Genomic DNA, 17,166 nt, shown 5'->3' with positions numbered 1-17,166 from the left:
ACAAAACCAAAACCAAAAACCAAAAAAGAAAGTTGGGGGTCTGTGCTCAGGAGGTTTGGGTCTGTTTCTGATTCTATGATTTCTGACAAATCACCTCAGTGTCCTCACTTCCAACACAGAACGCTACAACTTTTGAGATCGCTGTGAGATGGCTACAGAAACAAGGTAATATGTGTAATTTGAGCACAAAATGGGCACTGATATCTACTAGTGTCCTAATGCCCACACCCACCCCCGCTCCATAATTTAACCCTAAAACCAAGCAAAAGATAAACTTGGTTTTAATCGTGTGCAAAATAGAGGCAGGCACAATGTAGGAAAAAAAAGTCGAAGAAGAAAACCACAAATAAATGATTACTACTTTAATGCCAAACATAAAAGGGAGCTTGTCTCTGATAAGTAACATTGAAAAAAAAAAAAAATTCATGGTCTCCAGTTAAAGCTTGCACTGTCTTGCAAAGATCAAGATAAGGCTCCCCTAGCAGGCCCAAGCAAAGGGAACAGCTCCTGCAGGATGGGGCAAGGTCGGGGGACGCTGACATTTAAAGCAATGGAGTCCACATACTTGCTGGAAACTGCGTGCAGTCCAATGTAACAGTCTGTCACTTTGTTTTCCGGTCTTGTAAGTGTTTGGAGAATAGGAGTCATCCCTGTGATCATGTGGACGAATATAGGAAGTAATCAAAAGCACCTTAAAAGTCACCCTTTCTTCTGAAATGTTGTCTTTGGAAGCTATTCAAGATGGGTAAAATTACAGAGGGGGAACAGAGGCCTTTCTGTTCATCAGATTCCAGAATGCAGTCATTTTAAAGGACATTCACATATATGATCTCATTCAACCTTGCATAATTGTGAGGAAAATATTGGCACTCCCATTTAGCAGATGACAGAGATTAGACGTGTAGCTAATTAGTGACAAAAGGGGACTAGAACTAAAATTATTCTTTCCAAAACATTACAGAGTTCTTCCCATGACTTAAAGCTTGCTGCTGGTGGGGAGATGGTAATGGAAAGTAGAGACAAGTCAGATTAAGTGCTTATACTAAATACTGTAACTAGTATTTGGGGAAATGAAAATACAAATCACTTCCCAAAGTGTTTGGATACATTTAGAATATAAAATGGATCAGGGGTTATGAAAGGCATCCAGAATGCTGTGAGCGAGGTGGAGGGACCCTCTTGAGGTTGATGAACAGAGCAGTTGATTCTGGCTGGTTTGGGGACATGTGTCAGAGGCAGAGTACTGCATGGATCTCAAAAGCTTCATATTTTGTTGAATGCCAGACACCTTTGATGGTAAGAGTCACCATTCTCTTATGCAACACTAAAATCTGGTACATAAGACATAAGGAAAAAAACCCATCGAATAATTAAGTTTGATGCATATAAATATGCCTGGATTGCAGGATTTTCTTAGTCTGCTTGGGCTGCTGTGTATAAAAAAAAAAAAAAAAAAAAAAACCAAAAAACAAAACAAAAAAAAACCAAAAACATAAACTGGACAGCTTAGCAACAGCACAAATTTATTTCTCTCAGTTTTGGAGGCTGGGAGGTTGAAGATCAAAGGACCTGCAGATTTGGTGTATGGTGAAGGCTGCTTTCTGGTTCATAGACAGTGACTTCTAGCTGTAACCTCATATCCAGAATATGAGGATCCAGAAGGGAGTGGGAACTTTGTGGGGTGTCTTTTATAAGAGCACGGATCGCATTAATGAAGGCTTCACCCTCATGACCTAAGCCCCTTCCAAAGGCACCACATCCTCATACCACCACCTTGGGCATTAGGTTCCAGCATATGGATTCGAGGAGGCCATAAATGTTCAATCCATTGCAAGAATGGATCTCAGTTTTAGAGACGTTAAAATATGAGAAAATGTGCATCTTAGAATTCATGAGAAACCGAAAGAGATGACACTTCCATCATTTACATTTTATAGCATATTTTCCAGTTCCTCCTATAAGACAGCTGTTGTTAATGTTCTCATTTTGTGGAAGGGGAGTGTCTGAGGGTCTAAATGAGCTTCCCGGTAGTCCGTGGGCACAAGCCCAGCTCTCTCCTCAGTACCAGCACGGCTCATTTGGTTATAGTCACTCACTTCCCGTGGGTCAGATGTTCCTTCAGGCTGAGGACCAAAAATGGGTAAGAAATGGTTCTTTCCTAAGGAGACTGAGGTCCATTGGACATGCGAGGTGTATAAAGTTATCGCGGTGTGTTGTGATGAGAATCGTCCTGAATGGGAATGCTGGGAGATGTTGGAGTCACTGGAGCTGGCCAGACAAGTGAGACACTGAATTATAATAAATTCTTAGTTATAAAGACTAGGAGGAGTTATAAAAATCCTACTCATACAAGACGAGGATTGGGTCCCTATTCCTCCTTTTCCTTTCTTCCTGCAAAATGCAGATTTAGCCACTAGGAAAAGATTGAATACTTTTGGGGAAGGTCCTGCCTTCATGGGCTGATGCATATTCATTTAATAATGCCATAAAGCAGGCAAGTATCCAAAGAAACTTGTTTAAGATTGGTGTACACGATGTACTTTGAGCAATTTTCCCCTTACCGCCTTCCAACAAGTGGTCAAGAACACCACTACCAAGCTTTACGCTGCCAACTTTGCATCTTTGATGGTATCAGTTAAATAAACATGGAGTGGGCGGGATGCCTGGGCGGCTCAGTCATTAAGCAACTGCCTTAGGCTCAGGTCATGATCCCAGGGTTCTGGGATCGAGCCCCATTTCAGGCTCCCTGCTCAGCAGAGAGCCTGCTTCTCCCTTTCCCTCTGCTCTCCTCCTGCTTGTGTGTTCTTTCTCTCTGTGTCAAATAAATAAATAAGACTTAAACAAACAAGCAAACATGGAGTGGATATGGAAGTGGTAAGGAAATTCACTGGTTGCTCCCAAAATATTTATTCTTCCCTTCTTTTTTGAAAGCCCCCAGATTTTCACTTGTGGGGAGAGTAACCCTTCCTTCCACTGTGTGACAGATCTTTCTGGGTGGATGAACCCCACTCCTAGCTCTAGGGATGGGCTCTGAGGGCTAATTCCATCCTTAGCCTATGGCCCCATCCAGGGACTCGCCCAATCAGAGCTCTAGCATCTGGATGTTTGTTCCATACGTGATCAGGTTTCACCTTGACCCTTACTGGATGCGAATGAGGATGCAGAGTGGCCTAAGTGAAGCCAGCCCCAGATCTCAGCCAACAAGCCAAGGAAGGCTGAGCCAGGAGGCCCAGGGCTTGGGCTGGCTGGCACCTGAAGTCATACTTCCCCTTCGCAGTTCCCTACGCCAAGTCCTTCTTATTTATGCCTTTTTTTGGTTGGGATTTCTGTGGTTGAAAACAAAAGCATCCAACAGAGGTGCATGGAGGGTGAAAAGCTCAGATTTTAAAGGGAAAAGTAGCTTTGAGCTGAGGTTCTGTCACATACTAGCTATGTAACATGAATAAATTACTGTAAACTCTTCAAGCCTCAGCTTTCTGAACTATCGAGTGGAGATTAATAAGGAAAGCCTGAAATGCAGGTATGAGTGATATAGTTCTTAATATGTAACAGTGAGTTGACAATCAATGGTAATCATTGTATTTGTTCTCTGGACTTCGACACAAAAAGCATGCTTTCATTCTGAGTAATGGCTCTACATAAATTGTAATCTGTGTCAGGCAATCTGGTGCAGGTGAAACAGCTCTGTGCTAGGAGTCCAAAGACCTGGCTTCTGGAACCAGAAGTGACTGGTCTTGGGTAGTGCATTTAGGCTCTCTGGATCTTAAATTCCCCCATACAATGTCATGGTGTGAGCCAAGAAAATCTCCATGGGACCCTTTTAGCTCAGAAATTCTAATATTTAACTTTTTTCTTTTTTTTTTTTTTAGACTTTATTTACTCATTTGACAGACAGAGATCACAAGTAGGCAGAGAGTCAGGCAGAAAGAGAGGAGGAAGCAGGCTCCCCGCTGAGCAGAGAGCCCGATGCGGGGCTCGATCCCAGGACCCTGAGATCATGACCTGAGCCGAAGGCAGAGGCTTTAACCCACTAAGCCACCCAGGTGCCCCACTAATATTTAACTTTAAAAAAAAAAAAAAGATTTTGTTCATTTATTTGACCGAGAAAGACACAATGAGAGAGGGAACACAAGCAGGGGGAGTGGGAGAGGGAGAAGTTTTCCCGCTGAGCAGGGGCCCAATGTGGGGCTCAATCCCAGAGCCCTGGGATCATGACCTGAGCCAAAGGCAGACACTTAACAACTGAGCTGCCCAGGCACCCCTCTAATATTTAACTTAAGGAGAAATTTAAGTCATGAGAGAGAGGTCTCACTTGTTGTCTTTGACCCTAATAGCAGGCCGCAAGCAATGGTTGAGTCATTACACAAAGTCCAAATCTCTCCCAGTTGAGGTCAGAAGAGCTAATGTGGAGACAGACAGTTATGCCCACAGTTTAATTACAAGTTCATCATAAAAGCTTGCATGGATGTGTGCAAGTCATGGTAATTATTGAAGAATGCCATGGTTTTGAAAAAATCTGATTTAAGAAACAGGAGATGGGGACTATAGTTTTGTCTCTCTAACTCACTGACTCTATGCCTTTGAGGGAAGTATTTCATTTCTCTGTGCTCCAGAATCTCAGCTCTACAAGGAGGGGACTTGAGAAGCTCTAGAAGGTCTCCAGCAGATCTAACACTGATTCTGTGACTATAATCTTCTAGTGCAGGGATAGACAAATTATGACCATTTTTGTACGGCCTGTGGGCTAGGGGGAAAAAAATCCTAAAAATTATTTTGTGTCATGTGACGAGGAAATGAATGTCAAATTTCAGGGTCCACAAATAAAGTTTTATTGGCACACAGCCATGCCTGTTCGCTTACATATTGTCTAGGGCTGCTTTCTTGTTACAAGGGCAGGGCCGAGTATACAGAAACTACACGGCCTGTAAAACTGAAAATATTTACAGTGTGGGCCTTTACAGAAAATGTCTGGCCGACCTCTAGTCAATATATCTGCTCTAAAATTCTGTGAACTTATGTCCGTGAAACACTTTGTAAACTACATAGCAGTCATCCATATGGAAGGGGTTCACATAAAATGAAATTCTGAAATTAAAAAGGCACAGCCAGAAAACTCATGCCCTGCAAGGGTTGTTTATGACGGGTGAAGCTAGGACAGCGCCAAGTGTGGCCCGTGCCGCTAAGAAATTCCAGGGAGCTGTAAGCAAAGCTTAAAAAATGAGAAGGAGAAAATCATCTGGATGACATTAAAGAAGTCATGTAATTTGCTCCTTTTACGGTAAAATAACCTCCTCCGATCCACAGCAGGGATCTTTATAGCAAATTGTTCTTGCTTCCTACATTCAAAACTCCCACTTAGTCCGTGCAGGGCACAAAGCCCTGAGAAGTGCCTGCCATGCGACAAGCGGGACAGAAACGTGCCCCTTCAAGGCAGAGGAATGTTCTTCCTCCATTTAGTTCTAAGAAGTGGGAAGTGAGTGTGCTCACTGACTGCCCAGCAGCCCTGCGTGGGTGTGAAGTCGGTCCACGGCTGCATTTTATGACTTGACCTTGATCCTAGGCCTTTGCTTTAGAGAAGACGTGTTCTTTGCACGCTGGACCTCCAGATACTCTCTCCTTTGTGGGGAATTATAGAGCTACCATTTATAAAGCACTGCTTGGTTCCAGGAACTACATTAAATACTTACTGTATCTTATTCTGTGAAAGCTTATGAGGCCAAGTATTACTGTTTATTTTTGGCAGTTAAGCAAACTGTAGCTTGATGACGTTAAATCTCTTGCCCAAACTAGAGAGGTTCAAACCCATTCTGTGCACTTTCAACAGTCTACATTTTTTCCTACTCAGAGCTAAGTATATAATCAACAACTGTATTTCTATTAAAATTCACAGGCTCTTAGTGATAAATATCTTGAGAAATAGCACATGGTTCAATCATTTAAAAAACTGAGGACATTAAACCATGTGGTATAATTTTCTATTAACAGTTCCTTAATCTCTTGTGTTGTTGTTGTTGTTGTTTTCTTTAGTTACAAACTCTTTTCTTGTGATGAGAACTTTTGAGAGCTACTCTCTCAGCACCTTTCAAAGATACAACACAGTATCATTAACTGTAGTTGCCACATTGTACGTCACATCCCTATGACTTATTCAACTTCTGATTGGAAGTCTGTACCTTTGACCCCCTTCACCCATTTTTTCCTTCTTTCCTCCCTCTACCTCTGGTAACCTCCAATCTGTTCTTTGTATCTATGAGTTCCATTTCTGTTCTTGTTTTTGGATTCCCCGTATGTGTGACATCATATGGTATTTGCCTTGTTCCTTCTTATTTCATTTAGCATAAGGCCCTCAAGGTCCTTGCATGTTACAAATGGCAGGATTTCCTCCTTTTCTTTGGGTGAATAATAGATATGTATGCATACATATGTATATTTACATACATGTCTCAGCTTCTTAATGCACTTGTTAATGGGCACTTAGCTTGTTTCTATGTCTTGGCTCTTGTAAATAAGGTTGTAGTGAGCCTGGGGGTGCAGAGACGTTTTCTAATTAGTGTTTCCATTTCCTTCAGATAAATACAGAAAAGTAGAATTAATTGCTGGATCATACAGTAGTTCTATTCCTAAATTCTCGAGGAACCATATTGTTTTCTGGAAGGGCCACACCAATTTCCATTCGCACCCACTGTGCACAGGTTTCCCTTTCCTCCACACCCTCATGAACACTTATTATGTCTTGTCTTTCTGATAATAGCCATTCTGACAGGTGTGGGGATATCTCACTGTGGTTTCCATGTGTCTTTTTAACAGTTCCTTAAATCCTTAAACATTTAATCAGTGACAGAACATGTTGAACTGGGGGTTGGAAGAACTAGGCTTTGGTTTTTCTTCTGCTACTTTCTACTTGTGCTTACACTCTAGGAGTCTCAATTTTCCTTATCTGTAAAGCAGGCTATAAGGTCTATGTTGATAAGCCTACAGGGTTCTGTGCAGAAGTGCTTTGTAAACACTTCTTATTTTTTGGTCACTGTTATATTGAAGTTTCTATATTAAAATGGTAGTTTAAAATATTCTAAGAATATTTAAAATATTCTAAGAAATATTCTGAGCCTGGGTGGCTCAGTGGGCTAAAGCTTCTGCCTTCGGCTCAGGTTGTGATCTCAGGGTTCTGGGATCGAGCCCCACATTGGGCTCTCTGCTCAGCAGGGGGCCTGCTTCCCTTCCTCTCTCTCTGCCTGCCTCTCTGCATGCTTGTGATCTCTGTCTGTCAAATGAATAAATAAAATCTTTAAAAAAAATTCTAAGAGGGGCACCTGGGTGGCTCAGTGGGTTAAAGCCTCTGCCTTCGGCTCCAGTCATGATCTCAGGGTCCTAGGATTGAGCCCCGCATCGGACTCTCTGCTCAGTGGGGAGCCTGCTTCCCCCTCTCTCTGCCTCCCTCTCTGCCTACTTGTGATCTCTCTCTGTTAAATAAATAAAATCTTTAAAAAAAAAATTCTAAGAAGTAAATAGGAGCATGCTTCAAAGACTTAAGTAGATGTAAATATAGTCTTTGTTTTAAAGATTTATTTATTTGACCAAGAGAGATCACAAGTAGGCAGAGAGAGAGAGAGAGAGAGAGAGAGAGAAGGAAGCAGGCTCCCTGCTGAGCAGAGAGACTGATGCAGGACTCAATCCCAGGACCCTGAGATCATGACCTGAGCCGAAAGCAGAGGCTTAACCCACTGAGCCACCCAGGCACCCCCAAAATGTAATTTTTAAGAAAAAATGGTGCCTCTTTTTAGTAGGCTTAAAAGGATAAAATTATTATCACAAAGAACAGCTATTTTCTAACTTTGTTTAAGATGCTATGCAAAGAGAATGGCACAGTCACAGTGACAAACCCTCTAGAAGTTTGCACTTTAGTCCAATGCAGCGAAAGTTTAAATTCCATGTCCACATACCACACTGCTCACCCATCTGGTTATAACCACCAGAAATGTTTCCCACAAGGCCCCCGCTTGCACTCTTCCAAGAATCACAGAGGATGCTGGACACAGCTTAGCAGTGGTCTGCCTGTACAGCCATTACCACCTCTGGAGACTCCACTTGCAAGCCTTTGACAAATTGGAAAGACCCGCTGGCTCTCTCCGCTACCTGAGAGCTCGTCCAATCAACACCGCCATCTGCTGGCTGGCACCTGGAACTCACGCAATGTCCTCTTCTTCCTCAGAGCTGTCTTCGACCAGCGGTCCCTCCGCCTATTTCTGTATCTCACAGTTCACAATTCTGTTCATTCTGTTTTAGGAAATTGTTCTTCTACATGTATGCACATATTCTCTTTCATTCCTAGATTAATTTGCGAGGACTGCTGTAATGAAGCACCTCAAACTGGCTTAAGCAACAGAAATTTGTTGTCTCAGAGTTCTGGAGGCCAAAAGTCTGAAATCAAGTTGTCAGCGAGTTGGTTCCTTCTGAAGGCTGTGAGGGAAGGGCTCATCCCAGGACTCTCTGCTTGGCATGTAGACAGCCATGTTCGTGTCCGCATGGTGTTCTTCCTGAATGCATGTCTCTGTGTCCAAGTTTCCCTTTTTTGAAAAAGAAACACTAGTCATACTACATAAGGGCCTCCTCTTTTTTTTTTTTTTTTAAGATTTTATTTATTTATTTGAGAGAGAGAGCTTGAGAGTTGGGGGAGGCAAGAGGGAGGAGCATAGGGAGAAGCAGGCTCCCTGCTGAGCAGGGACGCCCCACCCCCAATGAGGCGCTCCATCCCAGGACCCTGGATCATGACCTGAGCTGAAGGCAGATGCTTAACCAACTGACCCACCCTGAAGACCTCTTCTTAACTTAAGTAATTACATCTATGACATTATTTCCAAATAAGGACACGTCTGAGGTTCTCAGGACTTCAACAGATGGTTGGGGGGGGGCACAATTCAACCCATAACAACTTCCCTACTCCCTCCTTTTAACTTGCCCAAATATCTCAAAGCAATCTTTTATTTCATTCTCTCTGCTGTGCCTCCTCCTACCTACCTTGGCAGCCTGTAAATTATCCTATATATAATGGGAACATGTAAGAATGGTCAAGTCTAGGAAAAAGAAGTCCTTGTGCTTTGAAATGTATCTTGACCTGGGTAGAGGTGTGAGCTCCTCCTAGAATCTTCAGAAGACCCTTCCTCACTTCCTTTATTTAAACCACTTTGTTTTCTCTTCCTTAAACACCATCGCTCAAGGATTTCCAACACAGCATTTTTCTATTTCAATCACTAATAGTCAAACTGTATTACATTCTGCTATATTTTCGTTGTCGATATGTAGTATTTTACCTATTATAAAATAAATTGAAGTAAAAGGCCTTATGAGATGGTAACTAACACCCTCTTCCCCTGCCAAGTCATCACTACAATTCTTGTTCTCTAAGTATTTACAAGTAACAGTTATATGGTGGGCATTGTGGTAGATGCGGGAGATAAGAACATGTGAGTGATGATGTCTGCTATAAAGAAATATCCAATCTAGAGGGGCAGACAGACAGAACTAATACTCTAAATCTTATAATAGCGGTATTTATAAGATGATATGGCAACACAGAAGACGGAATGGTTAATTAAGCACTAGGAATCACGAGTCATCAACCCCTATCCATCCAATAAAGGACAGCATTCTTGGTGAAGGTAAAATGATTGAATGATGGCAGAGAAAGTCTGGCATGCTGAAGAGAAGGGCATTTTAGCACATTGAGGGCAAACTGGAAAGTAGATGGCGGACACAAGTGTGACAGCAGATGAAAGAGTCTTTGAACAATCTTCCCTCCAACAACCGGCCTCCGTCTACTGCTGTGGATTAGTTTGAATTGGTTAAAGGCCCAAGTATGTCAAAGTGACGGATGCCATCTTTGACCTCAGGGACAGACACGCTGCCCGGTGGAAGTGCATGAAGTATTTCTGAGCTTGCTTTAAAAATTGCAATTCAAGCCTCTTCATCAATTGACCAGGTCATTATAATCATCCAACCAGGGAAATGTTGACACACTATTTCATCTACCCTGCAGACGACTATTAAGGGAGGCAATGTGACCAGTCGTCCATAGAAACTTTTCATTTTCTCTTGGTAGTTAGTCTCACAACATTTCCACTTGTAGCAATTCACACAGTTTGTTTGGGACTGAGTTATTTCAGCATTTTGCCATGTGCTCACTGAGCTAAAACCTGGACATGCTCATAAGCAGGCTTTAGAATTATTTCTTTGAAAGGACAGTCTTAGAATCCCAATTTTCATTAGAACCATTTGATTGTGTCATCGAAAGCCAGAAGGAGCATATCTGCTCCGTTTGTTGTCTATGACAGCAAGTTTTGGTTGAGATCTTGCACAGAGGATCTTTTATTACCACTGATTTTTCACTTTTACTTCTCATCAATTAATATGAGGTGGACATATTCATGAGCCAGGTTGCTCCGACCAAATCCCAAATCCTATCTCCTACTCTGGAATATCTCCTACTCCTACTCCTGTCCCCCAAACAGTGCTGCAGACCCAAGAAATCTCTTAAAGCTGAGAGAATTAGAGATCATCTTACCCAACCATATACTTTTCACAGTAAGGTAGCTGAGGCCAGAGAAGTCACAGGACTGATAAGGTTATGCAAGATCCAAACCCGAACCCAGGTCTCTAGGTACTCATTTCTGCTATTAGTTTTTCCCATTAAAAAAATAATAATAATAAAAAATTTAAAAAAAAACAACACCACCACCCAGGGGTGCCTGGGTGGCTCAGTCAGTTAAGGGTCTGACTCTCGATTTTGGCTCAGGGCATGATCTTGGAGTCCTGGGATCAAGCCCCACATTGGGCTCCATGCTCACTGGGGAGCCTATTTGAGGTTCTCTGTCTCCCTCTCCCTCTGCCCCTCCACCCACCCCTCTTTCTCTAAAATAAGTAAATAAATCTTGAAAAAAAAATCTGTTCCCCACCTCTCTTTTCACGTAAACCATGTTAAGGATGTTGATCCTTGTCTAAAAAGATGTAAGTGCGAGTAAAGGATTTTAAGCTGGAGTGAGCATGACCTGATTAGGATGTATTTTTAAAATCCCCTGGTGGCAAGAAGAGGATGGCCTGGAAGGAGAATTGTCACAGACAGGTATTATGGAGTTTCTCACGATCACAACTCTGAAGGGAACCCCAGTGCCTCCTGAAGCCCAGGGCCCTGGCACAGCTCAGTGGCCCTCAATAGACCCCTGACAGCTGGGCAACCAGTCGGCAGCCATGACAGAGGCTGCCCAAACAGAGATGTGCTGGTTTATTACTGTCTTTCTGGAGATTCCCATTGTGTCATCTGGGACAGGACACCAAGAATCTCTGTGCTATACAAAGCCCCAAACGATTTCAATGATCAATGAGAAAACAAATGAATGAAAAGGTACTTTTCTAAGGAAAAAAGAAAAGAAGCAAGCAAGAAAGGAAGGGAGGGAGGGAGCGCTTTAGGGATGGTCCACTTCCTGTTTAGATGCCAAGGCCAGTCCTGGGGTATGTTTTGTTGACTCTCTCTATGCGCTCTATGGAGGGATGGACGGTTCTCCAGGCTTTGTGTGCAGAAAGGGGAGGCTAGGCACACCACCAAGACCAAAAGCAGAGAGACGCCATCTGCCCCGGGGAGAATCTGCTCTTCTAACAGAGGACTTACTCAAGAGCAAAAACACTTTGTTCCTGTTTCAAGTTTAAATTATAGCCACAGTGATACTGAGAACTTGATGAAAGGACCGTTCAGGTCAGCTTCAAAGTGGAGCCAAGACTAGGCTCTGTCTTCGGAGGGCAAGCTCCACCCACCTCCCCTCCACCTCCCCTCCTCGCAGCCCCCCTCCCCCCCGGGGGGGCGGAGACAAACACGCCCCCTCACCTGGGGCATTCTCCTGGGGCCTGAACTGATGGAATCAAGATGGGGAGACTTCAAACACGCTGCATTTTTGTGTTTCTTTCCCCCTTCTTCCCTGACTTGCTTATTTCCTTGTGTCTATTTACTCTGTAGATCTCTCTCTCTCTTTTTTTCCTTCCCAAGAATCTAAGATGAAAATTCCTCAAAACCAGAAGCTGTCTGGCCGTTATGCACACAGGGTGTGATTCTGTGACTCACAAATTCATTCCTGGATGTCCAGTGGTGATTTGCCTTCCTTCTGGGGCTGAGGGCTGAGAGCTGAGAGCTAACTTCTCACGAGAACACCGAATCATTTAGGCTTCTAAGAATCCTTTTCATTTTATTTTTAAGAGAACTTCAAGCCTCCCCCAAGGACCCTTATTTTTCCTCAGAAAATTACATTTATTTCAATATCTCAGATACCTAAATAATAAACCTAATAATAAACCTAAAGCGATACCAGACAGGTCAGATTAAACTAGCATGGTAATGATCCAACGGCTCTTTCGGTTCTGGGCTTCCGAGGTCAACCTTCCAGAAAGAGCATCCCCCCCCCCCCTTTATGAATAACAGTGAGGAGCACTTGTATTTTGTTTTTGCTGCATGCTAAACTTTTTTGCATTCTCTTGGGAGGAACTTTGTAGAGTTCTGCACTGGAAACAGGGCATGTGGTATATTGTCTCCAGGGTACAAGGACAGGAAATGGAGATTCAAAAGGTTAGGTGATCCACGGAAGAAGGTAGCCTCTGGGACAGGACTGAGGCACAGTTGTTCTGGCCCAAGTCTCGGCCTCTGTTCCGAACCGGCCACTGCTCAGCTCGGTTCCCACAGAGAAAAAAGCTCATCTCCTGGAATTTACTTTGCCTCCCACAGACACCGTGGTTAGGGTGCTGTTGAGGAAGAAGCTGGAAGCTCTCTGAAATATATTTCCAGTAAAACTGTATGCAATGTGTGTAATAGTTATTAAACTTTTTTTTTAGATGTGTATGGTGTTTCGAGCCAGTGAATCCTAATCTTTGATAACTCACTCTGGAATACATTTTTAACCTATACAGTCTTAGAGTCATAGGAACTCGAAGCATTTAAACTTATAGGCATATTTTTATTGTAGAAAATTATGATGGAATGGTTAATAGAACTTCCAAGCGTAACAAGATAATAGGATAAAATTCTACGGGAGAAGTAGGATGGAAATACAAGTTCGAGGAGGCAAAAGAACTTTGCAAACTTTCCCACCATTAGAGCAGAGTTTTTCCATGTATTACAAATGGATGACAGCAATTGTAAAATAATGGTGGTACTTGTAGTTCCGTGGATGTATTTAAAAGAGTTACATAATTGTATCATTTTTTTTAAATATTTTATTTATTTATTTGACAGAGAGAAATCACAAGTAGGCAGAGAAGCAGGCAGGCAGAGAGGGGGAAGCAGGCTCCCGGCTGAGCAGAGAGCCTGACATGGGGCTCGATCCCAGGACCCTGAGATCATGACCTGAGCTGAAAGCAGAGGCTTAACCCACTGAGCCACTCAGGCGCCCCATAATTGTATTATTTTTAAGTATCAATATTTATACTACAATGGGAATTGCATCATTTGTCTCAAATTATATCAATGATAAGAGAATCTTAGATGAATTTTCTTTTTTAGACATGAGCGTTACAAAGTTTACTACATTTTTTTGTGGGTGTGGGAATATAAACAAATATTTTGAAAACCACTGCATTAAGCAGTTGTGGCCTCATCTGAGTGTGGGATGGGTAGGGAAAGGTGCTTGTCTAAATGAAATACGTAGTGAGAGAAAGGAACTTTCGATGGAATAATACAAGTCAATCACTAATTTCAGTAAGAGACTTCATTTTAGACTCCACTAGATCTGACTTTTTAAAAACCAAAGATGACCCAGGGGCGCCTGGGTGACTCAGTGGTTTAAAGCCTCTACCTTCAGCTCAGGTCATGATCCTGGGGTCCTGGGATCGAGCCCCGCATCGGGCTCTCTGCTCAGTGGGGAGCCTGCTTCCCTTCCTCTCTCTCTCTGCCTGCCTCTCTGCCTACTTGTGATCTCTGTCAAATAAATAAAAATAAAAATCTTTAAAAAAAATTAAAAATAAAAATAAAAACCAAAGATGACCCAAAAGTTGTAGGACAGAGTATTGACAGAGTATTTTTAAAGGCAACACCTGGATTTAAAAAAAAAAAAAATCGTACTGTTTTGTGTTTGTTATTAACTAAGTTCTGAGATTCAAGAATCTACTTACACCACGTTTTCACCAAAAAAAACCAGGCCTTTGCCTTTAATTAATTCAGCTGGGCTGTGTGAGAGGGCTGAGGAGAGCCACAGAGGGTTCCCTGTAGATTAGTCCAGACTAGGAGACAGTGTGCACATTCCCAGGAAAGGGACAGTAGAGTAAGTGCTTCTCTCACATCCACAGAACCTTCAAGAAGGGATCTCAGTAGCGGGAGGCCCTAGGGTATCCTGGGGGAAGGCGGCCAGGGGTGCAGGAGTGCTCCTGAAATATATCTCTTAATGAGTTAGCTGAGATTTTTTTTTAATTCATTCATATAACCATGAATAAATATACTTATTCCTATAATGAGATAGGGCAGTATAAAGTTTATTCCTTTTTTTATAGGAGAACTGAGAAAATTGTTCACATAAATAAGTATATGAAATGGAAGATATTTTGTTACAGGAAAGTCCCTCGACTCTTTGAACTCGGTTAGAGTATTCTGTCATCAAAAGTGTTTTTTAATGAGCAGCTTACAGTTCAAAAAGGTCATTCTTCAATTTTGTTCAAAGTAAATACTTGGAAAAACACCTGAGTTGACTTTCTCCACACCAACACTAGCATGAACTTGGCTAGGCAGCCCAGGGTTTTGTGAGCCCCAGGACAATGCAGTATAGTAAGACTAGAGATGAAGGAGAGCTTTCTTCTGTAAAATGGAGGGACAGCCTAGAAAGGAGAGGTGGAAAATTACCATCTTCCAGCCTATCTGTGCACCACTGGACAAAGACATATGAAGTATAGACACAAGTCCACTCTTTATCGTGGTTCTACTTCCTGTGGTTTCAGTTATCCGCGCCCAGAAGCAGATGACCCTCTCTCTGATGTGTGGTCAGAAGGTCAAGAGTAGCCTAATGCTACGTCGCAATGCCCACATCATTCCCCTCCCTTCGTCTCATCGCACAGGCATTTTATCATCTCTCATCTTCACAAGAAGGAGGGGGAGTACAGTACAATAAGATATTTTGAGAGAGAGAGAGAGAGACCACATTCACAAAACTTCTATTACAGTAGATGGTTACAATTGTGCTATTATTGGTTATTGTCCTTAATCTCTTACTAGGCATTATTTATAAGTTAAACTTTATAACAAGTATGTATGTATAGGAAAAAACAATCGCTCTGAGGTTGGGTCCTAAGGGCTGTTTCAGGCATCCACTGGGGAGCTCTTGAAATGGATTCCCCGTGGATAAGAGTGGGGCAGACTACGTATATGGATGTTGATGTTTAGAACATCATTTTCCTAAAGCTATCTGGGAACTGCACGCTCTTGGGAAAGTTTTTGTGTACTCCAGAGTAAAGGGTTTGTGAGATCATGGAAAACATATATTGGCCTCTACCTCTGGTTCCTGGTACAGGACTCCTGAAACTCTTGTAATTTCCTGGGGGGTGGGAGGATCACCTGATGTAGTAACTCTGGGTGGGCTCTTGGATGGCTCCTGGCTGAGAGCTAGTCACAGGAAAGCCTGAGCCATGATGAGAAATGTGGAATTTTTAGCCCACCCTGTTTCTCTTGAGAAGGGAGAAGGGCTGAAAAGAGAGTTAATGATTACTCACACGTACAGGATGCCTCCATAAAATCGGCAAAGTATAGAGCTTGGAAAGCTTCTTTTGGTGATCATGTGGAGGTTCTAGAAGACAGGCATGCCCTGACAGGACGTGGAAGCTCTGTGCCCCTTCCCACATACCTTCACCCTATACATCTCCCATCTTGGCGCTCACCGTATCCTTTATCAGATCCTTTTGTAATGAACCAGTAAATGTAAGTAAATTGTTTTCCTGAGTTCTGAGAGCTGCTCTAGCAAATTAATTGATCCCAAGGAGGAGGTTATAGGAACCTCCAATCTGCGGTTTGTTGGTGAGAAGCACAGGTGACAACTTGGGCTTATGTTGGACATCTGATCTGTGTGTGTGGGGGGGCGGCTAGGCAGTCTTATTGGACTGAGAGCTTACCCATTGGAATCTGATGCTATCTTTGGGTAGAGTGTTGAAATTCAATTAAATCAAAGGAGACCTAGCTGGTGTCCCAGAGACTTGCCTGTGGTGGGGCAAACTCTACATGTTTGATGACCAAAGTAGTAGAGGAGACACACAGGGAAGAAACATACAGATGGGACACTGAGGTTTTCCATTGTGTTCCAGCTTGGGGACCACTATTCAGGTCATCTTCTGGCTCTACCCTGTCTCTCATTTATCTGTCCTCTGAGCTCTTGTTTCTGCCTCCCTGTAAATTTCCTTGGCATCTGCCCTGTCCCCACAAATCTCTTGTGTGGTCTCTTGGCTCCACAGTGAACTTCCAAGGGTCAGTTCCATCCTTTTTCTCTTTTCCAGCCAAGCACCTCAGAACTCAGCTTGAGTCTAGTGCAAAACAAACAAAACCCAAACAAACAAGAAACAGACATTTGTTTTAAGCATACTTGGTCAGCTCCGTATTAATAGCTCAAAACTGAATAAGGAGGTCATCTCCAGTACCTCCGCGGGCTCCTTTTCTACCAAGTTATCCAAAAAGAGAAGGAGAAGAGGTAAAGCACTCTAGAAACAGCCACTCCTATAATAATTACGGGGACAGGTATCAGTTCTTGCTTACTTAGTCTGTGGTTAAAAACCTTGCATACATTAACTGAAATATTCTTCATAATAGAGACAATCTGTGGTCAATTGTATCCTCATTTTTAAAAAATTGTATCCTCATTTTACAGCAAAGGAAACTAGGAATCTGGCAGGTTAGACTGTCTGCCTGTGTATAACTAACTGGAAGAGCCTAAATTAAAACCCATGCTGTTCTGATTCCCAAGTCAATTGTCTTACCCACTGAGCCTCCTTGCAGCAAAGTCACACGAAAAGTAACCATCCACGTCTCACGTTAATATTAAGGATGGTTAAGAGGTAATGCTTCAGGAGTCATTGCCCCTTTATTAACCTTACCTTTCCTTGTCCTTCCCACCCTTGATCGTCCTCTTTCGGCTCTTCTCATTGTGCTTTAGGTGCACCCGTCTT

Source organism: Enhydra lutris, unplaced genomic scaffold (genome assembly GCF_002288905.1).
Source record: "Enhydra lutris kenyoni isolate GAN:26980312 unplaced genomic scaffold, ASM228890v2 scaffoldscaffold49, whole genome shotgun sequence".
NCBI lineage: Eukaryota > Metazoa > Chordata > Mammalia > Carnivora > Mustelidae > Enhydra > Enhydra lutris.
This window is presented reverse-complemented; position numbering follows the sequence as displayed.